General features: G+C 36.1%; 1 long non-coding RNA gene across 1 annotated transcript; it reads left to right on the top strand.

Annotated features, from left to right (window-relative positions):
- Positions 1 to 667: 667 nt before the first annotated feature.
- On the top strand, positions 668 to 24347 carry LOC113483529. The gene is made up of 6 exons (XR_003399038.1): positions 668 to 783; positions 3983 to 4057; positions 6417 to 6481; positions 9232 to 9458; positions 9573 to 9654; positions 23809 to 24347. It is a non-coding gene; the product is annotated as an uncharacterized LOC113483529 (long non-coding RNA).
- The last annotated feature ends 1615 nt before the right edge of the window (positions 24348 to 25962 follow it).

The following is a 25962-nucleotide window of genomic DNA, read 5'->3' as shown; positions in this document are numbered from 1 at the left end:
CCCCCCCGCCCGAAGTTGTGACTGATCATAAGGTACCTGATAGTTGAGTTAGTGCTCCTATCCCCATCCCACAGAGGGGGAAACCGAGATGGAGGTTGCGGGCTGCTGAAAGCCAGGGAGGGAAGGCAGGCTACAGTGCCGCCCGAACCACTAGTCTGCACTTGACTTTTGACTGCTGAAGGTTTCTTTCCTGTGAGCTCTCCTCGGGCTGCGCGGACCCCTGCCTTTGTAGAGAGACCCAACGCATCACTGCCAGCGGCTCCTCGGGATTTTTGACTTCAATGCTTTTTTTTGGTCGGAGTCGCTTTTAAAAAGGGAAGGGAAAGCAGTCAGAAGCAGAGGCCTCAGACCTGCGAGCTGTTGTTCCCATGACTTTGGGGAAGATTTTCAGAAGTACATAATATGAGAGTTTGGGAGCTCTGTTCCCACCGACTTTCAAAATCTTCCCTTCACGTCTGTGAGCAAAGTCCTCTTAAACTCAGTTGGACTGCTTGCAAGGCGAACGTTAGCAGGCTCAGGGCCTAATGCTCCTCATGATTCCACTTCTAGAGCTGCACTGACAAAAATATAAGCAGAGCAAGTTTTGAAGGGAGAGGTAATTTCTCTCTCTCTCTTTTTTTTTTTTTTTTTTTTTTTTTTTTTTTTTTTACCCAACTGACACAGTTGAAAACAGCAAGCTTTTAGACTCAAAAAGCTTAGACCATCATGGCTACAAACACTACTGCTACTCAGAAAATATGTAATTCTGGAGATCCTTAGTAAAAAAGTAGTGCAAGGCAACATGTAAGTAATCACATAGCTAACATTATGCATTTATGTCACTATGTTTTCCTGGGATTTGAGTTTTGGTATTGCTAAAGAAACTGATTTTTAATTTTTTAATCTGAGCTTGGTGAAAATTAGCCAGATGAAAAAACTTCTGTTAGTAAAACCTTTCTGTTAAAAAAGAGGAAATATAAATGATTTGCAGTGTATTTACATTTTTTCCCTTATTTTATTAACATCACCATGAGTGAAATTTTCAAAAAGTGTGCCTTTCAACTGAAAAGAATGATAGCAAATGTCTTCTGTTTTTTTTTTTCCTGAAGGTTATGTGCCTGTGAAAAGAGGACTTTGCAGTCGAAATAGCAATGAAAACAGTAAAAATATAAAATTATGATGTTGCTGATACCACTTCTCCATACTTAGATTATGTATAGTTTTTCCCTAAAATAATTCTAGTTATTATTTTTCACCCATTTTTTGAACCATAATATAAAAATAAGATGTAGAAGATAGGATGTCATTCAGTTTAACAGGACATGGTATTCTCTTATATGAATCACACCATTGTCCTTTCAGATGTCATTCCAAAGGCTTCATTAAGATTTTTAATGAAAGTGAAATTTTTACATCCCCTAGTAGCTAATGCTTGCTCTCAGATTCCGTACTTAATGTACATAGGCCCTGATCCTGTACAGACTGAAATGTCTATTATTATGTGTAAGCACACTGAGTAGTTCTCTTCATTATTATGCTCTTGTATTTTGGACTTAAGAAGCTAATAGTGATATTACACAGTCATTATTCTCAGTATTACTTAGGACTGCACGAAACATAAACCTAATGTAGTAGTCTTGATTTACATCATCCATTCATATCTCTTAAATAATGCACAATTCTAGTAATTTAAGGATCAGAATGGGTGAATATTTGAGTATCAGAACAAGTGAGAAAGGCAATTGCTGTAGTCTAAAAATCCATGTAATACGAGGTGGGCATTACATTCTCTGGCTGTAGCATCTGGGAGAAGATCATCAGTTTGTTTCCTCTGTGACTAGTGAAGCCAAAAAGTCACAGCAGGAACACAGCTGAGGGTAGAAGGGAGAGAAAGGTATTTTGAGCCTTAGTAAAAGGGATGTCAATTCTTTAGATCAGGTTTCCATTCCAAACAACTTAGGCTCGTCAGCATGATGGAAGTCTTATCTGCTGTGGTAGCAAATACGAAGTTAAGCTGTGGCTTCCATAATGGACTTTTTTCTTCACACAGTTCTCATTACAGCACTACCTCAACACTTTCTAGTAGTGCCTGTCCTCCGTTGTAGACTCTTCTCCTCAGAGAGTGTCATTATAGTGTCAGAGAATCTCCTCATACTGTAATAAGTGACATGGCCAGCATTTGTCATATCTGTTCTCTTGTTGCCAGGGGAAGGAGAATGTGCAGATGAATGTTTTCAGTTTATTTTATCTGTCTTTCTTCCATATAAGTGTTATGTATTTATGTTAGTGAGGCAAGGTCAAAGTAATGTGTTTTGTTCTTCAAGCAAAATGCAGTTAGGTTTCTGATGGCCCTTAGCTCCTAGGCACATTCATTCCACAGACTTGCACCAGTCCGGAGAAAGTTCTGTCTCTAGAAATGGTAGCTTTTCCCCCCTTGTTGCACAAGTTCTCTTATGTCAGAAGAGGGAAACGGCTGGCAACTGGATCCAGTCTAGAGACCTAGTTGGCATTTCTTTAGGAATCCTGCATTTAGGCCCTGGAGGGTCTTGAGACCCTGAATTTGTAATTTAAAATTCTAGAGAAAATCAATATAGAGAGGGACTTGCAATAATCCACGTGGCTGAGATGACATCCCCCCAGCTTCCTGTACTTTCTTATATGTGGCAGACTTTGTGCTTGGATATACTGAATTGCCTGGGTCCAGTTGAGAGATGGCAAACCCAAAGCAAAGTACTTCTCTGCCAAAATGGCACAGGAGCTCATAGCTAGTCAGAGATGATTAGAAAGCTGGAGGCTGTCTTCTGACTCAGGCACACATTACTTTACAAATTACCTTGCTATGTGTTTCTAAGATTTATTTTACAACCATGAGGATTAGAGGAATTTGTTGTAATGAAAACTGGCATTGTGTCATTACTCTGTAACTTTTGAGTTAGATTCTTTGGCTTGACTGTGTACCTTCATCTGGTCCAGTTCCTACATAAGTTAGACCAGTTGGAGGGCACCAAGATACACCTACATGTAGTAATTATAATAATCTTTTCAATATTTGCACATCTACATATTTTGGTGTTCTGTGTTTGTGTGGCACATGGACATACAGCCAGTGGGAATTAGAATTTTTTTCTATTTATTTTCCTAATTTGAGCCCTGCCTTGGCCCTGATGCTCGTCCAGCCTTCTAGATCCCTGTTACAGATTCATCTAAGCCTCCCTTCAGACCTCTTCTGTAAATTTGATATCATCTGAAGTTTAAAGTTTCAGTTTAATAACCTAGTAACTGTAGTTGAACATCCTCTTTCAAGTATGAGTTTTCTACTTGCTTCTGTGGCCATTCAGTCTCTGATTTACCCTGACAAATACAGGATTTGGAATTCATTACTTTTGCAGTTTCAGTCTGCTATCAATGGCAGAGGTTCTAATCTAGAAAGGACTGAAGCGGACAGCATTTACTATTGTACAGTGAAGAGAGAGTTCCGAATTTGCTAATATAGACCTGATCTAGGGGTGCTTCTGTAGGCAGTAAGGACTACAAGAAGTATGTGCTGGCTTAGGACTTGCAACTACTTTATTAGATTTCCTATAAACTTCCAGATTTAAAAAAAAAACCCAACCCTTTTTTTTTTCTCTACTGTAGAGTACCTCCTAATTTTTCAATAGCCTACTTTCAATTTTTTTTTTTTTTTTTTTTTTCACTCAGCGTAGCATAAAGACTAATGGTGTAGCTGAAAGGTTGGATTGGTTGGATTTACTATATTTCATTCAGATCTTATAATACTGACTCTTAACATAGCTGTAGGCCTGAGTCATAATAATGAACATATCCCTGAGGATTTAGGAAAGATTTGTTATTAAACTTAGGTTCTGTGGTCAAGTTTTTCTAAAACTGTCTAGCTGTAACTTCTAAATGTTTTAATATTTTTGTGGATTTAATGGTTGTGAAAAGTGCTGGCTTGATATCTGTGAAAACTGAAGCCCATTCTTTATTCATGGATTAATTTCAGCAGAGCAGTTGCCAAGTGATCTTCTCCACAGCACCCATGAACTTCAGCCTTGAACTGAAGAGGACTCATCAAATGGTGAGAAAATAGTGTGGTTGTCATGACTATTAAGTTATTGAGGGGATGCTCTATTGTTTTTTTCTTCCTAGCATTGATTCTGTTACTTAATAGGTATTGAAGTTAGATTTTTGTAGGGCAATTACTGGGACCATAACCTAATTTCTCCCTCTCCCCCAGTATTTCAGCTATTAATTTCTCAAGCTTTGCTATTTTCTTAGCTGTCCTTGACTTTTCAAAAATAATTGTTAGTGATACACTGAATTCATTAGCTAATTTCGTTGTTACTTGCTTTAACCTTAGACCTGTGCATGTGCTTAACTCTGTTCACATGAGTAGTTTTATCAGTAGCACTACTCAGAGGAGTGAAGTTCAGATATGTGGAATCGTTTGAAAGATTGAAGCTTAAACTTTGCAGACATGTATGCCTGCAGTTAAATGAAATGCTACTGAAATGAACGCAGGAGTGAGGGATCTGGAAATGCTTTAGCTTGTACTAATTTGTTTGCTTTTATGCTGTTCAATTTATTTCTCTCAAGACAGCTTGATGTAAGTTGTTCATTTGCTTCTGTAGTTTCCTAATTTCTGGGAAATTTTGAAATCTGAGCTTCAAAACATTTACAAAATTTTAGTAATGCTCATAATTCTCCTGAGAAGAACAAAACATTATTTAACCATTTTATGAAAAGGTGACTGAATCTATAGAGGAATGAATCCTACCTCTAACTTACTGCCTTAATCAGGTCTTTAATCTTACTCTAGTGCCCTACTTTCATTAAGTAATGATTCTTATATGTAGAGATTTATTAACTATACATCTTAAGAACAGGGAGTTTCCTTTTTTACAGCTGAGGATAAAGAGTGGAATATTGGTAGCAAGAGGTTTGTGTATATAAGAATATAGTTGTTGAGTGTTGATATTGGCTCCCTGGTCATTTAGATAGGTGACAGCTTAAAATAATGATGCACAGAATGATCCATAGTTCAGGAGACATATCACAATGATCAGAAGTTCACAGGATGCTGAGAGATGCCCCAGACATTTTTTGGTATCTCAAAAAGGGTCTCAGTTTCTGTTTTCCTTTACTAATTGTATTGTAGACTAAGGAGTAAAAGGGACAGAACCCTACTATCAGCTTATGATTTCCACGTTTTTCTCCTATCTCTATGGTTGTTACCATAGGGATTGGAATACAGGATATTAACCCTCTCCCAGCTATTTACCCAATTGGGTTTGGAAGTGCAAGTGCATTTAAGTAGGCAGGAGAGATGGCGAGCCCTTTATACCAATATCTGAACTACACCCTCTTTTAAGAATTACTTTAGTGCTGTTATCAACCACTGAACTCATTTAATCTTTGTCAGGGTTATTTACCATTTCATGTATTAAAAATAAGATTTAATACTTAAGCCAGAAAGAAGCAGTAGTTTTCAGGCAGAGTGCACTGAGATATAACCCAGAGGTCATTTATTTTTAATGCAGATTCAACAATCTGTTTCTTTTTTCTTTCTCAACCATTTTTTCTTTTGTTTTCTTTTTGAGACCTGATTCTTGAATTAACTTTAAGCACTTAACTATTCACATTCTGCTTCATCAAACAATTAATCTTGTACTTAAGCCACAATAATTGCATGAGTATGGCTTTTGGGAGAGGAGTTAGTCCCTTGCATCTTGTGCTGGACTTTGCATATCTGGTAACCAATAGGCTGGATCCAGACTAGCGCCAAAGTGTGAGTCTGCATGTTAGCAGGGTAAGGAGTTGGGGCTCAGATCTGAATGTGTGCTCAGTACTCAATCCCTTTTTTGGTTGGATCACTTCCCTGACTCTTCTTATACCTATTGTTTCCCGCTAACCTGTCCTCTAATGTCCAGTTTTCTGTTAACTTTTCCGCACCAACTATTCTTAGGTCTCTGTTCTTTGTCTCTCTTCTTTTTTACTGGAGTTTTGGAGAGGTCATTACATTTTTCAATTTCTTTACTTCTTTCATCAGTTTCTGCAATCCAACAACAAATAAACCTCTCCGATTTCAACTATGCCTTTTTGGTGAGAAACATAGAAGTCAAAATTTACTGCTAGATCATTAGAAAGGGTAAGCAGAACACTATGGATGCCCTTTATAAAAAAGGGAACTGGGACTTGGATATTATTAAAAATTATTCCAAAATAATCTTGATGTACCAAAAGTAATTGGTACATCAGGATCTGAATCCAGGCAGTAAGATCAGGATTTTAAGGTGATTCTTTAAAATTCCCTGTGCTTATTCTAAAAAAAACCCAAACCCAACCAAAAACCGCACAAAAGAAAAATCCAGGTATACTGACTGGATTCATTAGACTTAATGCCACTGTTTTTTCACTGAACTTCTCTTAAACCTTAGGAGAGACAGCATGGAATTGGAAGAGAAGTAGGGGTCTCCATGGAGGGCAGTCAACTACAGTCTTGGTAAGTTCAAAAAATTATATATAAAATCTTATTTCTGTTAAATTTTCACCTTTATGAAGTGACATATATTTAGAGCCCTGTTCACAGTGGCAAAACAAAGACAGTTTTATTGAAACAGCCTCTACATTCTCTGGATTCATTTATGCTATCACCATGTGAAAATCTGTGTTCTGTTATAGCTGAGTGGTGTAACTCCTGAATGAAAACAAGAAGTGACATAAAATTCATTAGTTACTTTCACAGTGATTATGCTATAGTGTTTTCATGCCCAGTTTCTGAACAAAACAAGATATATAGGATTGTGTTGTCTCCTAATAACTTTTGAATCCACTGCTTAATTTCAGCTGCGTTTGATATAGAGATAGAGGTCACAAAGTCAAGTTCCTACAATTTGAGTGAAACTTAGCAGCTGGAAGTAGAGAAAGGACTCAAATCAGTGCCCCAGGGTAGAGAAAGCTGCAGCATCGACTCAGAAATTTTCTGTTTTGTTCAACCTGTTGACTTGCCAGTCAGCATGCTTGGTTGATCTGTCAGTCAGCGTATTTGTAGCTCAGACCTAGCCACAGTGTGAGCTGCCTCTTATTCTCCTAGAAGTCAGAAGCTGATGTTTTCTGCAGGAATTTAGGGAAATCTGTTTAGAAGGGAATGGGAAAACAGCCAGGGTAGTGTCAGCCTGGGATTACTGCACAAGTGTGTTGGTGACACGTACAAGCACACTGATAGGTAACTAGACTTAATTTCTTCTGCTAGTCATGAAAAAAAGCTTGGTTTTTGCCAGGGCCTTCTAGTCTACCAAACCACTTGTGAATCATTCCATTTTGTGGCAGTTTCTATACCTGGATTAGATGCATATTTTTCCTGTCCATGTCAGAGAAAGGAACTGTTGAGACAGCTTCAGTATTTCATTTCTTTGACTGTTTGGATGTCAGCTCTGAGCTATTCCTTAGGCTGTCAAAATTGTAAAACTATGTTTTCAGCTCTCCCCAGAAACTGACTGTAATTTAGACTGCAGCTATGTGTCCCTGACCCATCCTACAACCTACGCTCCTGGATCAGCCCAGAAAACATGCATTGTATTCCAATTAACTTCCTTTGTGAAGAAAGATGTGGAGCTAGGCCCAGGGACAGAAAACATATTAAGGGTCTAGCTGCACCAAGTTACCGCATTGCATTGCATCTTGGGAAATGCTAAATCTGTAGCTGTATGATTATGGGCACCACCATTGTCCTGAAAGGTACGGTCTGCCCATTTTTCTCAGTCAGTGAGAAATGGGCAGATTACACTTGTCCAGAGATACTGATTCACTCACTTTGCAGCTCAGGTAGGCAGCACAACCTTGGCAGATGTCTGATATTTTAAAATTTTCTGCATAATGTTAGACAGAGGTCAAGATAGCTTATAACACTTTTTAAACAGAACTTCGCACTCGAGCAGTATTCTTTAGAAACAGTTGAATTTCTCAGGATAACAGAAGCCTAAAAGTCATGCATATGAAACAAAATTTAAAAGCAGTAACATGGGAAGAAACACTTCCAATTCAATATTGTAAGACAAATACCTTGAAATTTGTCATAAAGTCTGAAATGTGTATTTCAAATCTTTTTGTTTGTCCTCCTGCCCAGTTGAAAACCATCAACCTGGTGACAGGAACAAAAAACTGTGATACTGTTTTCCATTTTATGCTTATTTTCATGTCTGTTGTTTCACAAAATCAAAGCCAGTAAGAGAACAACTGGTTATTAAAAAAAAAAAAAAAAAAAAAGACCACATTCCATTTACATGGAACTTTTGGTTCTTCTGTTAGATTCTCAAATTCTTACATTTGGTCCCAGCTTTTTTTTTTTTTTAAATACCCTTTTTTTGCTAATGCTATCTCTATTAAAGCCAAAAAGAAATGTCTTCTGCAGGTTGCTAGATTTTGTTGTTCTTTTAACCTTTATCACCAGTACTCTTGCATAGTGTCACCAGTTAAATATTACTTAATGGAACCTATGGCTAACCTGTTTGTAAATGGTTTCTAATATATAAAGCATTATAACTTATAATATTTTCATTATCAAGATCAACATAGATGTATTTTTAATAAGAACAGTAAGGTCAAATTATTAAGTTTTGTGTCAACAGCAAAGTGGTGGTATATTATTGTTCAACATTATGTTGTGTGCTTCCTGTGTTTAAATGGTGTTCACTAAGAGAAACTTAGCAAATAATTAATTATAGTTGATTATCACAAGGATTTTTCATTTTAAAAACTTGACTCTTTTTAGTCTAAAAATGCCTAATATTAAACTACTTTTTATCATGTATTTTTGAAGACTTTGGTCTTGGATGCTGCTATATGTGGTCAGATACTTCCACAATCACGAAGACGTCAATAAATTTACAGACCTATGGTGTGTCCCCAACATTGTGGGACAGATCTTAAGAAGTCTTAAGCACTAAAACCACCTTACATCATAGACCAAAGAGACTAGGATAATTATTTTTTAGAAAATAATAATTAAAAAAATTATATTTCAAGTATATATCAGTAAAGGCTCCCATAATGTGCTGTCACTGCATGTAAAATCCATAAGCAATTTTAAGCCAACATTCTTTAAAGAAGGAGCTAAAAATTCCTATAAATAATATGAAACTTAAAGATGTATGGAACTCCTTTATTATGTGCTAAATGCTGTAATAAAACAGGCTATCAGTAGGTTTTGCTGCATGTTACTAATTTTTTTTTTTTATCCCAATATTTTTGCAGGTGTGTGGAGGAACACGTCCTGTTCTTGCTGTTGTTACTCCCACATAGGCGGACTCTGTAATTGATTATGTGTGGGTAGGGCCCTATTGAAATTAAGGAGATTCTGCAGTAGTACAGGGTTCTTTTTGTGAAAGTTCAGTTGCAAGATCAGGACCCTACTGTGACTCCTTACTGTGAATTCTGTCAGTGTATCATTGATTGTGCTGGAACCTGCCTTTTGGGATAATGTAAGTCCTGCTTTTCACCCAAATGTACTTTAGACATGAAATAATCATAAAACATTTCTAATTAGAAAATTAATATAATTTACATGCATTCTTTTAATTATGTTTTTTTGGCAGTACCAAATAATATATTCCTCAAAACTTCTTAATGGCACTGAGGCTTTGTGGATAGTTGGTCACATGATGAGAAAATTGAGCTGTAAGTACATTGAAATGATTGAATTTTTCAATAGTTAGTCTTTACTGATGTTGACAAACTAATAATGATATAAAGGTGAATCAAGAGGTTTGACTTATGTCAATTGACTTCAGTTCTTTTGAGTGTATATATATATATATACACACACGATATATCCATTAAGGATTTCATTATTCTTGGGTAATTCACCATGTGAACCTGGAGTCCTTCCGTACTGCTATTAGGTAGGGAGTTCTAATTTGTTTGTTTTCTTTATTTTCAGAATAGTGTCTCTGATCTGCTCTGTATTTTCACCCATATTCTTTCTGAAATTTATAGATCTATAAAAACTGTTTATACTACCAATATTTGTGTAGATATTGCAAACTGATTTACTAACATAATTGTCTTGCTGAGTTGAACATTGAAATGTTAATAAATATACACTTTTACTTGTGTCAGTGTAACTTGGTTAAATTAAACTGAGCTGGCATTATGAGTGAATTTGATCATGCATGCTGATTAGCTATAGTCTTAAACAGGAGCTACCTATTTTATTACACCCAAGTACTTTGTGCTTAATCAATAATAATTACCCATATCATATGTCAGTGGATTCACTCAAAATAACTATAAATACCTATGCTTGGATTAAGGAGGAAGTTCTTTTCCTGTAACTATGGGTACAGTCATTGCTATGACTCCTATTTTTATATACAAATGAGCAAAATCTACATGTAGGTGTTTTCCCTGTATAACAAAAGGGGTATTATAAACACCATGCCCTTTTTTATGATACTGTATTTCCTTTCTGGTATTCAAATACAGGAATGTTTTCAGGGGGGGCTTAGTATCTGAGAAATGGAAGAACTGGAAATGTTAATGAATTTGAATATTATTAAGGGGCTGTAAAGGTCTAAAGGAGTTGTGTGTAAGGACAATTAGAGGTTCTTTCCTGTGGAGCAAGGACACAGATAATAATTGGTGAGTAAAGATTAAGGAGGACAGGATATATTTTTTTTTTTTCTTGGCACAAGAGCAGCATGAGATGAAAGTAATTTGAAGAAAGAGCGAGACCAAAGAAGAAATCATAAACTCAGATCAAAAGCAGACTAGAGAGTCCAATTAAAAAAAAAAAAACCCAACAAAACAAATGAAACCAAAAACCAGAAAATGGATGGCAAAAATATTCCTGAAAGGAGAACTAAATGAATAGCTACTGGTATTTCTCATTACACTGAATATATGATAGATGTAAGTTTAAAACTTTCAGTAACTGGTTTTCTCCATTTTTTCTGTTGGAGGGGAGTATATGGGCTTTGAAGAAGACCCAGTGACTAGTTGTACCTTTATAAATTGGGGATTCAAGATGACAGTTACAACTAAGAGCAGAGGACAATGGGTTGTGTGTGCTAAACTACAATTAGTTCTAAGCAGGAGCCATAATTTCTTCTTCAAACACAGAATTTAATGACTTTGAAATGTATCATCTTCAATAGAGCTCAAAACACAGTTTCATTATGTTCGTTACAGGATGGGAATTTTCCAAGTTCTAGTTTAAAAACTTAACAGTGATTCTTTTGACATTTTGCAATATAAAATGAAATTGAGATTTTTCAATGTGAAATTAAATCAAGATTTGAGAACACTGAATGTTTCATTTTGCATAAAAAAATCTTGATCAGCGTATTTTGTTTTTAAAATATTTAGACCTAATGGTTTACTGTTTTCACCTTTTAATCCTATTGGCCGTATTTATTCTTACTTGCACTAAAGTGGGTAAAAGAAAGAAAAGGAGAGGGAGATTAGGTGATTGCAAAAAAAATGCCAAACATGGCCCTCTAGCCATGCCTGCCCCACCCTGAATCAGATCAAAAGAAGTGCCTCAAAATAGATCGAGTTTCAGAGGAGAAAAGGAAGAAAAGTGACATGCTAGGGAGTGGGGATATAATGAATCCTCTCCGTGTTTCATATGTATCTAATTTTTTCACTCATTGCCACTGAGAGGCAGGTTACCTAGGTGTGACTACTTCTTCCTGTGATGGCAGCTTCCCAGTATTTTGAGGGAGATAATGTCAGGGCACAGCTCTGTTCTGCCTGTCGTAGTGTTACTACAAATACTATTTGGAAGAAAAGGAACTCTGAATTGTCTCCTGCTGTAACCAGCTCTCCACTACTCACTGCTGCTAACCCCCATTGTTGAGCACCTGATCTGATTGTTTCTTTGGTTGAACCCATGCTGTGATGCCATAAATGACTGAAACTAGGAGAAGAGCAAGTAAGCAGATATCAAGAGAAGGAGTTGATGTTGTGGAATGTAGGGAGTGGGCATTTGCTACACAGCTACCCATTGTGGGGGCTTGGGAATACTTTAAGAGCTGGAATACCAAACTACAGCAACAGAGTAAGTTTCGTTTAGTGGCAAACCAAGGTGGTAGCCCTGTTCTTGTGTTCTAAGAAGAAGAGCAAAGGAATCTGCCTGAACATTCAGCATGTTAGTTGTAAGTTTATTCTGTGAGATCTTTTTCTCTGCTGCTCTTTGTGCTTGGCTTGTATCATGACTGTTCTGTCTTCAAGGTGGATGTAGCATGTTTTTGTTTATGTCAAATGAAGCACCATCATATTATAACATCACAAACACTGTTTTTCTCCAACCTTCGGAAGTCAAAACGTGGTAGCATGGATAGCTGTAATAACTTAGTAATAAATGTGGCATGAAAGAATTTTCTCATTTCACAGTACTTGTTGGAAAAGCAATGTTTTACGCGTTTCATATAGCTATTCCCATCTTTATTTCCCCTCCTAAACAGATCTAATGCATGAAAATTTTCTTCAGTAGTGCCCTCAGTTCTTTATTTCCAGTTACAACGATTGGTCTTTTGTTCGTAGCTTTTTTAATATTCAGGTTGAGGCCCTCACAAAAAACCTCTCTGCATCCTCTATGGTTGGCACTATCATGTTGTCATCTGCTTTAAGTCGTCAAATATAGGCTGAATCTGAGTTTTGGGAATCTTTTTCCAACCCTTTAAGGATGATCGATCTCTGTCAGACGATTATATTTTTCATCCATGTTTTCCATGAATCATGTCTTTATTAGAAAAACTTGTTCTTTTGCCTTGACAAATGCAGTCTTGCCATGCTTGTTATCTAGTCAAAAGTGCTACTCTACCGTAAATACTAAACTTACTCCTTCGGTATTTTCAATTTTGTCCTTCAGTTTAAAGCAATAAAGATAAGCTGACAAGACTGCTTCTACCTCATACCTTTCCTTCAGTATCAAGAGGGTTTGATCAACATATAATGCTAGCTTCCATCCATTTGGTCATTAAATATTCAGACCACATTGGATATTTTCTTCTCAGCTGCCTCTCATGTATTGGTTGATTTCTTCATAAACAGAACTGTTCACTATTTTCCTTTAAGTGTCTTCTTTGTACTCTGACATAATTTCTCTGTTGTCTCTTTCTGTAGAATTCAAGCACATCTACTTTTTGTTGTGTGTTTATTCATGGCTCAGCATAATGAAAAGTGGTCCAGGGTGAGGCGTCCCAAGATTTATGGTAATACAAATAATGAATACCCACTGAATACTGCATTGTAGCTGTTGGATTCTGCTGTGCCTAATGTCACATCATATTTAACGCAGAAAGAAGGTGTTCCAACTAGAGCCCACACAAAAGGTAGAGAAGTGAGTTGCAGCCAACAGATGCTAGCACCAGAGGCCTTCTCAGCTGTCAAACCCAAGTCAATAGCTGCTGGCATAGTGTCCTGAAAGCATCCCTCTCTTCTCCACAGCAGTAAGAACAGACTCTCTCTTCTCACAGAAGGAAGTAAATGCAAATATTACAAAGTTCTGTGTGTAAAAGGTTAAAGGACTTTTTATACTTCCATAGCATCCTTCTGCTCCTTAGTGCATTCCCTTCCTGACACAGCCTCTCTTGGTACAGAAATCCTGAATAACCACAAACAGTTGTTCCAGCTGTAGTGTCAGTCAGTCCCTTTTCAGACGCCATCTGATCTCTGTTGAGAAGGAACCTACACTAGTTTTGGTCTGGTATCTTGGTGCATTGCTATTTTGTAGTGCTCTGTTTCCACTGTGCCTTGAAGGTAATGAGTCTTCAGAAGAGTGCTAAGCATGAATTCCATCAGGATTTCCCCAGGTATGTCACCCTCTTTCTGGAAGTGGATCTGCATATATTGCTTTTCTTTCTTTCAAAGGGACACTGGAAATGTCAGTGTATAGATTATACAGAGATGATAGAATGTTTAGTGCCTAGCTGAAACTGAGAGGGTAGTTTGGACTATGCAGACAAATGGTGCTATATATACACCAAACAAAATATAGTCAAATAAGTTAATTTTATCAGAACAAACCACAAAACATAATTACAAATGGTTCTGTATCTGAACAGGAGAAGTCTAGTAAGAGCTCTGAACTAGTTAATAGGATGGAGACAGGGAATGTGAAATAGTGTGGAAGACTGGAGAGGCTATACAACCCAAAAGATTCATTATAACAAGAGATCTTGGTTATCTAGATATAGACTGGATAACAACATTAGGCCACAAGACAATATTGACAGCCCTTGATTTAGTCTGGATTAGCACACAAGAAGTGTCCTATAGAAGACCGATTCAGTAGCAATACTTTGTATCATACTTATATTTCTCAAACTTGTAGGAGAGAAAAAGATTAATTTTTTTTTTAAAAGTCCAGTATTGTTTAAAAAGGAATTGCATACAAATGAGGATACAGTTTAAATAAATATTAAAAGAGACATGTGGACTTTGCTTTCTGATTCTAACCCAGTTGAATAAGAATTGTCCAACACAACTGAACAGTAAAGGAAGTGACTAGAAATAAACAGAGGTTTTTCAAAAAGTGAAATCCAAGCAAGCAAAGCAGAAAAGAGCACAATTCTGGCAAGTTAAATGTAGACCTATTATAAGGCAGAACAAAAAGATTTTGAAATGCGACAGGCAAAAATCCTAAAAGCCAAAACCCCTTTTTTTTCAAGTATAAATTTTGCTAGCAGGGAGGTGAGTTCAACAGATAATTGTGGATAAAGAGAACATTTAAAGAAACAGCCATCACAGAAAGAAACAAATGAACTCTTTGCATTGTCAAGATTTATTACAGGGAGATTAGGGATATCCCCACATAAAAGTTGTTCTTTATAGGAAATAGTTCAGATTTGAAATATCAGTAATTTTTTTTTTTGACAAATTGTTGAATAAACATTAACAGATTGCCAGATAGCGTGTTGTTCATTCAGTAGTCCTAGAGAAATTCAGAAATTAAATTGGTGAGTCATGAACTGTGTTGTATAATCTATCACTTAGATTAGCCTTAATAACAGAAGAATGGAAAGTAACAAATGTGACACTAGTTTTAAAAAAGGCTCCAGGGATGATTATGGGCTAATGGACTAGTAAGTCTGACTACTATGACAGACAAAATGCCAGTGAATGTGATGAAGAATATAATTAATAGGAACGTGGATAGGTGTAATAGGCAACTATGATCTTGTTTTTTGTACAAAGTAGTTTTGTATTAGAGCTTTGCTAGTTTGAAGGAGACAACAGATACACAGGAATGGGTGACCCTAAAGTTTTAAAAGAACTCCATAACCAAAGACTGTTAACAAAATGAAGTATTGAGTTACTTAAAATTCTATATGGATTAGTAAAGGGTTACAAGATAAGGAACAGTATAGTAACTAATGGGCAGTTTTAACAATGCCACTTTACAAAGATTTGTACTGGCACCTTTGCTGGTTCACCTGTTCCTAAATAGTCTGAAAAAGTGCAGTGATAAAGATTGCAGATGCTAAAAGGAAAATATTCAGTTGGAGTCAGACCTAATGTTGACCCTGAAGAGCTGCAGAAGTATCTCACAGTGGGACTCGTGGTGATTCAGGAGCCGTGGCTGTCACAGAGGCCAGATATCGTTGACTCAACTGTTCAGCCATACCTATCAGCAGAGTGAGGCAGTGGCTGTTGGATACAGCAGCCATCACCTCGTAAACTGTGAGCTCAGCAGGCAGTGACCAGTCCTGCCGCTCAGGAGGGTGGGGACTTGTAGCTGTTCTTTCTAACCACAGCAGGGGATGCAAGTTGAAGAGAAGATTCTTCCTGTTTCTCAGGGTTTCATGGCCCCGATGAGCTTGAAGTACGGATTTTGATCCTGGAGTTCCTGCCTGTCACAGGGGTGGAATATCACTGTTAAACTGATAGGTAGTATTTTGCTGTTGTGAGAAGCCAGGGCTCTCAAGCCATGTTACTGGTATTTGCATGGATTTTCAGCAGCTCCTGCTAATTTCCTAAAATCATTCTGGATGGACTTGATTCTAACAAAAAGTGGCAAAATGGTATTTAAAACAGGCATGTGGTACTGGCATGCTGGTCAGTTTTGAGCATTGAGTACTGTATATGATATAGAAAAGGATGACTAAGGTATAGCATAGCTCTTCTGCAGGGACACTAAATGGACTGAGATTCCTCAGTTTGGAAGAATGTTGACTGAGGAGTAGGTAATGTGAGAAAGGTCTCTAAAACCATGAACACATAGAAGTGTTTAATAGGGGATAGAACTCCTTGTTTCTCATAATAGAAGAACAAGGGGTGTTGGATCTCTCTTTCTTTTGTTTAATTTGGGTGATCTTTAAGATGGCAAAAGGCTACTTAGCATCAGTTTTATCTGCCATGATTTTGTGGATACATCCTTTCAAGTGCACAAAACCCAGGTGCTTATTGGTCTTGAAGACTCCACTTGTCCTGAACCAGCTGTGGCTAAAATCCAACCTGTGCAGAATTATAGCTTTTATGTAAGCAAAAATTTGTAGTTCTCATTGACTGGTGATAAATTCTCAAATATCAATCAAACATAAACTGGTCCAATTTTCCTAAATCTGTAGATATTTATTTATCCTCTGCTTCTGTTTGTTCCTTTATCTGTCAGTAGCAATGTTATATATGGGCAGATCAGTTTTACTTCTGTTGTTTACAAACATGTACGCAATGGAGAATGCCAGTTTGCTGCTATTTCAGAAAGCTAAAAACAGGAGCAGGTCCTAAAATTAATCCCAGGGGAAATCGGGTAAAAAAGCAGAAATGTTTCACACAGCAACCAAAAGATCTGGAGGGAGTGATAGAGTAGAAGACATCATTGTACCTTTGAAACAGCTGGAACGGTTTCCAAGCTGTGGTCCACAAACCCCTGGTGGACTACAAGGCTATGGTAAGTTGAACAGCTGTTTGGCTAAACCATAGTTGTTTTAAGTAGTGTTTCCAACTAAAAGTTTGATCAGATGGGTGGTTTTTGAAATACATTTGGATCTGTTGTTCCAAAAATACGAGAATCGCTGTTCTGGAGTGTTTGAAAAGGTAGAAAGCACTCTCCGGCTTTAGCTAGGATGCATGCATCTCCATCAGAAGCAACAGTGAGAGATTCCCAGAAAGGAGCCAGGAAGAGCAGTCTGGTAGCATTAACCCTTCTGTCCCCACCATGCCCTCTTCAGTAACAGAATTGTAGGGCTCTATAATCCTTGCCTTGTCTTTGTGTATCACTAAAAGTCTTTGCTACCCCTACTTTTCATATATACTTGAACTAGTAGATCTAGTTTTCTGAGAAGGGAGTATCATTTTTAAAGTCTTGGGTCCTCATCAGACAAAGGTTAAATTTGTCAACTCCACTAGATTAAAATACATATCCATCTTTGAATTAATACCTGGTTTCTCATCACCAACTTTCCTTACAAGTATTAGCATGTCTTATTACAATATCTGTTTATTACTTTTTAAAAAATCCAAATTCTATTTGTCCAGCTTCTTTTAATTTATGTCAGCTCCCTGAATGGTAATTTTACAATGTAAAAATTTTCTTTGTCCTCATATCAGGTTTCATTACTTTTTTTTTTTTTTTTCCTACTGAAAATTTTCCGGAATCATAAAGTATTTGTATTATCAGTGGTTTTAGTTGACCTTGATGTAGGTTACTTCCCATTGTCCTGAGTACCATACAACCACATCCATAAGTAATTTGTAGAGATGTTATCTTTTCCAACATACCGTGCATCTTTGTTAGGAATTACAATGGTGTTGAATTTGAGAAATGCCAAATTATAAGACTTATTCAAATGGTATAAATATGTTTATCCTGAAGAAATCAGTTGTCTAATCTAAAAATTACTGTAGTGTTTTTTATGAAATTTAAACAAAATCCTGGAAACAAACGTTATTGATAATAATGTTTTAAAAGGAACTAAAGAAAGTTGGCAGACAAGCATGCTCTGTGTAACCCTTTTTTATTCCATAATTCTTAATCATGTGCTTTGATACCTATATGGAAAATTAAGGGGTTTGTGCATGTTTTTCTATTATCTTGCTAAATACCTGTGGCTAACTTGTATGATTCTGAAATTGTCTTTGCTCGAGCTTAAGCTACTAGCTGATTATGAGTTCAAGGGGAATCTTTGCCTTTTATCAGAAAAGAACACATAAGAGAGGAGAGAGTGACTTCTGCTGTAATGTGGAAAAAGGTTATGTCCTAGTGTCACCCGTGAGTGACTGGAGAGAGGGATTCATGAGTCTAGGCAAGGCATTTGGGTACAGAAGCAGTGATGGGGTGTATGGGTAGCACCTGGCATGAGAGAATGTGAACAAATAATTTGGAATAAGGATCAGAACAGGGTTTCTATAAGAGTCAGAGAGATTGAAGTTGGATAAATATATTTGGGTCACTTGGAAATTACTTTAACACTGAACATGGCTACAGTTCTCTATCCAGATCTAGCTCACTCCACACTTGCCCTAGCTGTGCCATTCCTTGTGTCTTCTGGAACCCCAGCTTCTTCTCCAGTTCCTGAACATGAGCATTTTAACTGGAAAACCTACTTTCCTGCTTACTTCAGGAACAGATATATTCAAGGGTCCTACCAATCCCTCCAATCAAAAGCTTCTCTTCTGTCCCACTTCTCTTTCTTCTGCATATGGGGTTCTGCACTGCAGATGCAGACAGACAGATGAATCATAGAATGGAATCATGGAATTATTTAGGTTGGAAAAGATTCATAAGATCATCGAGTCCAACCATAAACCCAACACTGCCAAGTCCACCACTTAACCATGTCCCTAAGTGCCATATCCACATGTCTTTTAAATACCTCTAGGGATGGTGACTCAACCACTTCTCTAGGCAGCCTGTTCCAATGCTTGACAACCCTTTTGGTGAAGAAAATTTTCCTAATATGCAGCCTAAACCTCCCTTGGTGCAACTTGAGGCCATTTCCTCTCATCCTATCACTTGTTTATTGGGAGAAGAACGTCCTTTCAGGTAGTTGTAGAAGGCAATAAGGTCTCCCCTGAGCCTTCTTTTCTCCAAGCTAAACAACCCCAGTTTCCTCAGCTGCTCCCCATAAGACTTGTGCTCTAGACCCTTCAACAGCTTAGCTGTCCTCCTTTGGATAGGCTCCAGCACCTCAGTGTCTTTCTTGTAGTGAAGGCCCCCAAACTGAACACAGTGTTTGAGGTATGGCCTCACCAGTGCCGATTAAAAATGATATGCTGTGGAAGTGCTGGATGGAAAATAATAATGCCTCTCCTTTCCAACATACAGTTTGCATCTTCTTTAAGTGAGACATGTCCCATCATTTGAAATCTGATCATAGATAAATTCTTTTGTTCTTTCCCCCTTTTCATGTAGTGCTCACCAGAATGTGACTGTTTTCCACATGATGAATTATGATTTTCTAAATAATGTTTGTCTTAATAAACAGCAGAAAAAAATCTTGGATTTCTAAAGCCCGGTCCCTTTGGTTTGCATTTTTTTGTGATCTGTGACCTTCCTAAAAATAAGTAAATTAATCCAGTGGATGATTGCACCTACTGGTGATAAGTTGAAGGTTACTGACATGATGGTTACTTTTCTTAATTATTGTCTTTCAGATCCCTTAAAAGTTGTTCACGAAGACTAAAGGGTCTGCAGAAAGATTGAAAGCTAATGTCTTAGAGTATCCCCTAAATAGATGGGGTTTTTTTAAATACAGATGGGTTTTTTTTTGGCGCAGATATTTTCATAAGTCTTAAGCTTTTATTTAACAGTTTTTCTTCTTAATATATGATTGCATAATTGTGTCTGTGACTAAACTTAGCAAGCCAGAAGCACGATTTCTGTAAAAGTTTCAAATTCAGTAATTAATTAATAAGTCTTTCAGCACCTGGCAATACAAATAGGTTAGGTAGCAAGATCACCATAACAATAAGAAAATAAAGTATACTTCTTTTTTTTGGTTAGATGGTACATTTTAACAGCAAACTATTTTGTGTTTCTTTCTTGGGCAGGTTTTTATAGTGGATGTAGAGATCACTCTTTTAGTTAGTCAGTGTTGGTCCCTAAAAATTGGCTCTAATCTTTTTGCTTGTCACATGTCATTTTATCTTTAAAGACTGCAGGAGGTCATGATTACTGAGAGGTAACACCTTGAAGTTTTGGCACTATCCTCTACAAAGTAACTTCTACTGAGTTGACTTTCTGTTATCATGTTAGTGAAACACCAAGAGTCGATACTATGTGTGAAACAACATTTGATATAATGGCTATTAAGTTGAAAAAAAATCTTGTAAAGATGGATTCTGTGTTTAGAAAAAACGGCACCTAAAAATGTATGTCATGGATATAGGTAATAAATGTTGTTTATGAATTACTACAGGAGAAAAAACATCTTACATTTGTGTACAATATACTAGTCTTTAGCTATTTTTATCTTCTAAATATCTTATCATAAGCTGGTTGTAAAGTATTTAAAGACATGAATCATTTGTTGAAGCATTCAGTGCATCATTTAAAATGGCTACTAAAGGAGAGAAGTGGACATGCACTTCTTATAGTAGCTAAGCATAAAAATAAAGTATCAGAGATAATAATATAGTTCCAAATCAGTAAAAATCAGTATTATGTTTTGCCGCATAAACAGAGATCTTCACAGAATGGTGAAGATTACAGTTATCTAAATAGATTTTTATTGCTAAACTTTATTGTGGAGATTATATATCTTTGTTGGAGATGAGAGAACACAAACACTTAAATTTTAGGTCCTTGATCTTCAGCCATGCTAAAAGCTTTCAGGACTTGGTATTTCAACACAGTATTGATCCACAGCCCTTTTAATTTTTGAAATTTCAGAAATTATGAGGGTGAGTAGGAAAAAGCAAATGTGAAAGGAAGAAATTGAAATGAAGAGGAGGAAGTTATTTCCCTTTACAGAAGGAAGGGAAAGATGAAAAACAATGTAATGAGCATAGGAGAAATAATAGGGTGAAAAGGGAAGAGTCAGGTAAGTATTTACACTAATATTTTGTATTTAGTGCTCAGACATGTTATGCTTTATGCATGCATAAATGTGTGCATGGAAATCGGATTGAGACTTCAGCTTTCTGACTAAGTGCTATGCTGAACTGTATTTTGTTCTCTGTGCATTTTTGCTTTACCACGGTTGCTTCTAAAGAAGGCTTTAAATTGACTTTCAGAGCCAACCTGAATCACAAAATACATTATCCTACTAGAAAATTATGACTGCGCCAAGGTTCTGTATTCCTAAGTCAGATTTTAAAAAGCCCAGTATTAGACATCAAAAAATCAAAGCCAAATTTTTATATATACATATTTCTGTTGTTAATCCTCATCACTAGCATTTGGGGCAGGGCACAGGCAGGCAGACAATAACACTTAAGAGTGACAAAATATGTGTGCAAAACCTAATTGTAATAATGCTGAAATTGAAAATTGAAACTGCTAATTAATCATTCTTCATTAGGACTAGGCAAAATCAATTAACTCAGAACCAAATGTAACTGTATAACATTGGATTACTTACACTGGCTTTCACTACAGGTTAGACATCAATGTGTGGATTTCATCCATAAGCTGTAATAAAATACAATAAATTAGGAAATTGGCAAAAAAAGTTTAATTCAGTGACTTGTTCATTTATGTGCTTGGTTACTGGATGATTCCCATGAGTATATATAGTATTGTGGCAGACTAAATATTTAGGGAAATGATGTACTTCTTAAACTGAGCAGTTAACATTTATATAGTGACTATAACTGGTCTTCATGAATTACCATGCTAAAAACTTGCTTATTTTTTAAATACAGAGACAGAGACCTCCCATTTTCTTATATTCACTTGGTGGTATGCATAAAACACTTTATCTGTCCACATGAGCAGTCCTTTAATATAACTGAGCCCTGAGCCAATGTACAGCAGAGTAGTATCCCCTCTAAAACTGCCCCATTGCTGACTGGGGACAGAAAGAGTGAAAGTGGGTGGAGCAGGGAGAGGCCTTATGGTGCAATTCACAGATAATTTTGGAGTAGTAACATCTGCTTTCTGGAAGGTAGTGTATTAATATCTGCTGATAGAGAGAGATAGGTCTGCATAAGAATTATGCTATAAATTGCTGTGTGATGGGGTTCCCTTTCCAGTGCAGCAAATGTGTCACTGGGCAGCAGTTTTTAAGGTCACCCAGTGAAGATAGCAATACTGAAGGACTGACATAGCTATACTCTTTATGTAAATTCTAAAAGGAAAATTAAATTAAATTCAGATACAGCTTTTAGAAGTTTAAAATAAGAAACTTCACGATATATTTTATAATTAGCCCTGTTATGTTGTTTTGCATTAGTGTTATGCTATTTCATGTTACATGATTCTAGAATTGTTTAGATCTCATAAATTCTCAAGTGCAATATCGTATTTCAAGTGGACCAATATTTAGATTTGGAAAATGTATTTTTAATTGCATTGTAACTGATGACTTTGTGTTGTTCTCATGTAATAGACAGTATCAGGATGACTGTATTCTGAAATAGTCATTAATAGGTCTCCAATGAGGTATGAATTGCACAGTCCCAGGATTGTGCCTGTCACACTTTCCGTACTAACAAGAAACCACAGACTGTGAATTGTCCCTTTGGTATATATTTCAGCCCCCAGATCAGTTCCCAGGAGGAAGGCTTCCCATCCTCTTCTCTGGTTATTTATGCTTTGGTACTGCAGTTCTGTAAGAGCAGAGTCTTGGTTTTGCGTCTGGGCTGGCAAGCTGGTGAAGGTGGTATGAAGAGGTTCACCCCACAGACCTGCTCCACACTGAAGCTTCCTGCACAGAGACTGGGCCGTATACCAACTTTAAAACCACCCCTTCACCCATGACTCTTGTATTTAATTATAGTTAATTTAAAATAATCCTTATAATGTAAGTGTTCATGACCATGACATAGGATTTCAGCATTTTTTCCACAACAGTATTGACTGTATTTACTAACAAATTACTGAAATATCAGCAATGCCATTTTAAGTATCAGTTAAATTTGTTATTTCCTGAATTGGATCTTAATGTTGGGAATATAGAATCTCAGTAATGTCAAGCTTTGATTTTTACTTACAGCAGATAAATTTAAAGCCCCAGTAGTACATAATTAGTCCTAATAGAAAAGCTAACTTTATTTGGGTCAGACTTCATTTTTTTGCTCAGTATAGTGAACACAAGTAATGTTCAGTAATAAAAAAATACTATGCAGTCTCAAACCTATTACATGTTCTGTGCAGATGAAAGTAATTAGTAAATTTTCTTTGTTCAGAGTAAAGGAAGTCGAAAATATGCTGTTTCTCATATTATTTTAATCCAAATGTTGTTATCCATAAGTATTCAGCTTAAATTCAGCTAGGTTCACAAATACCTAGTGAACTTCACAAAATTAATTACATTTCAAATATGTGATTCAGAGTCTAAGATTCAGACCTTAGGATGGGATGAATCGCCCTCTGGAGGTGCTCATTTCAATCTGCTGACTTCACAGGAGTCCTGCTTTGAACTGTCTAGCTCAAACTAAAAGTTAATTGAGTGGCCTGTCACTTTAAGATTGGAATAACTGAGCGTTTCATACCATACTAGGTCTTTTGTGTAGACCTCTTTAAGAATGGCTGTCTTATTCCTCACCTTTTCTGTCAGTGTTCTTCTTGTACTGTTTCTAAAATAAATAAGCACAATTGTTACTGTTGCTATTTCCTGTGTATTTTGGTTTTTTCCTGTCCTTTTCAATCTTGTTATCTTATCTTGCCCTGTTTTTGTTTTTGTTGTTTTTTTTTTTTTCCTCTTTCCTGACACTTTATAGCTACCATCTCTTCTGAAGCTTTTCACTTGCTACCTCTCTGACCATCCTACCTTCCATGTTGAGAATACTGTCCTAACTTCTGATGTGGAAGACTGCTGACCTTTTCCTTTGATGCTGATACCAGTATTTTCTATGGGAGATAGTACTGTAGTGAAGACATAGAAAAAGAAGAATATGGCATTTGTCAATTTTTTATAGTTTTGAATATAGTTAAGCAAAATTGTTCTTCTGTCTTCATATAAAATGTGCTGGTTTCGTAATGTACTTGTAATTTGAAGATGTTTGTAGAAATGTAAAATCAAATGTGAAGAATACAAAATCTATATTAAAGACATTTAAATTTAACAAAATATAGCATTAGTCTTTATTTTAAAAATTGAGTCCTACATGGCTCACTTGCAAAAAGTGGGATAGATTTAAAAAGTTGTGTACTGGTAAAGTCTGACTTACTAAAAGGTGAAATTATTTTCTTCCTCCCTACGGTAATATTTTCTTGATTTATACCTATTAAAGATCTCTCCTTCTCTTGAGTTCTCTGTTTTCTCCTTTTTTTTTTTTTTTTTTTTTTTTTTTCTTAACTCTTTTGGTTTGGTACCAATCCATTTTTCTCTCATATATGCATCCGTTTGCCTAAAGTATTGCCCTAAGCATGATCATATATATTCAAGAATATATAAATATTACTTCTAAACACTGGATAGATCTGCTATTTTAGGACTTCAGTAAATCAGCTGAAAAACTTAACAATTCAGTGACAGCATTTAAAGTTTTTTAGGACATGTGCTTTCATAGGATCAAAGTACCTAGTCTCCTAAATCAATGGAATAATAATTATGGGCAGAGATAAACATTCCTGTAAAAATATAGACTTATGGTACTTATTCAATATAGGAACGCCAACTTGAAAACAGCATCTGAATAAAGGCAAACATGCTGCATTCATAAATGGTATGGCAGAAGTTTTCAGATTTTATTTGCAGATAAAGAGAAATGCTAATAGAAAGAGTGCTTTGTATTGATAGTAAGATAAGTAGATAAAGTTTAAAAAAAAAAAGACAACTAAAAGATGTACATCCATAAAACCTGAAGAATTTTTGCAAATCATGCTTTGTTATAGCAGAAATATTAAATAAAAGTTAATGTTTTCTTAGGGGTAGTTGCCTACATATTTTGTAAATGTTCTTTAGATAATCTGAATTCCTTGGGTTCCAATTAAAAGAATGCCAAGTATATGATAAAACATAAACAGTGAATTCAGAACTTTTCGTTTTAGAACTGTAAAATATGATTCTGAAGCCTCTTCTGATACTTACAGTAATTTGCAATAATGGTAATAATAACTTACTAGAAAATACTTGGAGGTGTGGCTGAGAATGTAATTTATGGTGCTTAAAAGTTTTTTAACTAGCGTAGTTATAAGCAGGACTTTGCATAATTTTGAGCCCATTAAAAAAATCATCTTCTTTGCTAGATTCATTTACTGGGCATGATGATGACATTACAGACAAGGATTAGAAAGCAGAACAAATTTGGAATCTCTAGAACAGTTGCACAGATGATGAGTTTTTGTGTGTACAGTTGCATCAGTAAGTTTTTTGTTAGAATGAATCAACGGCAACTACTACCATATGAAAATTATCCATAGAAAAAGAAAGAAGGAGTATTAAAAACTATGTAAAACCTATTAGGATTTTCTGGATTATATCCTCAAATGGTATAAATTGGCATGCATGAAGTTAAGTCACTATTGCTTACTGAAGATTTGTCCTTCCTATTAAATATATAGTACAATACAGATCCTGAAATAGTTCCTTACTTAATACTTGTATTCATTTTAAAGTAGAGTAGTTATGGAATAAGGTCTTACTCATCATGAGAAATAATACAATTCTAACAATGGCATATTATTGTTAGAAGGAAGTACATCAAACTGACTTGAATTAACATAGTTTTAGAAAAATGTCTTTAGTTTTGAGAGTTCTGTATTGATATCACTTGTTAAGTTACAAAGCTATTGCTTATTTAATAGTACTACTAATCTAAAATTTAGAGTTGAAGTTTGAAGATAAAATTATTCTTACACTTAAGTTTATGTACTTTTGATTTGCAATTTTTGGGTGATAATGTCTCAAAAAAAACCCCCCAGAGTTAAAA

Source organism: Athene cunicularia (genome assembly GCF_003259725.1).
Source record: "Athene cunicularia isolate RWA chromosome 1 unlocalized genomic scaffold, athCun1 chr1_part1, whole genome shotgun sequence".
Lineage (NCBI taxonomy): Eukaryota > Metazoa > Chordata > Aves > Strigiformes > Strigidae > Athene > Athene cunicularia.
Note: the sequence above shows the minus strand (reverse complement) of the source record. Positions and strands in the feature narration are given on the sequence as shown.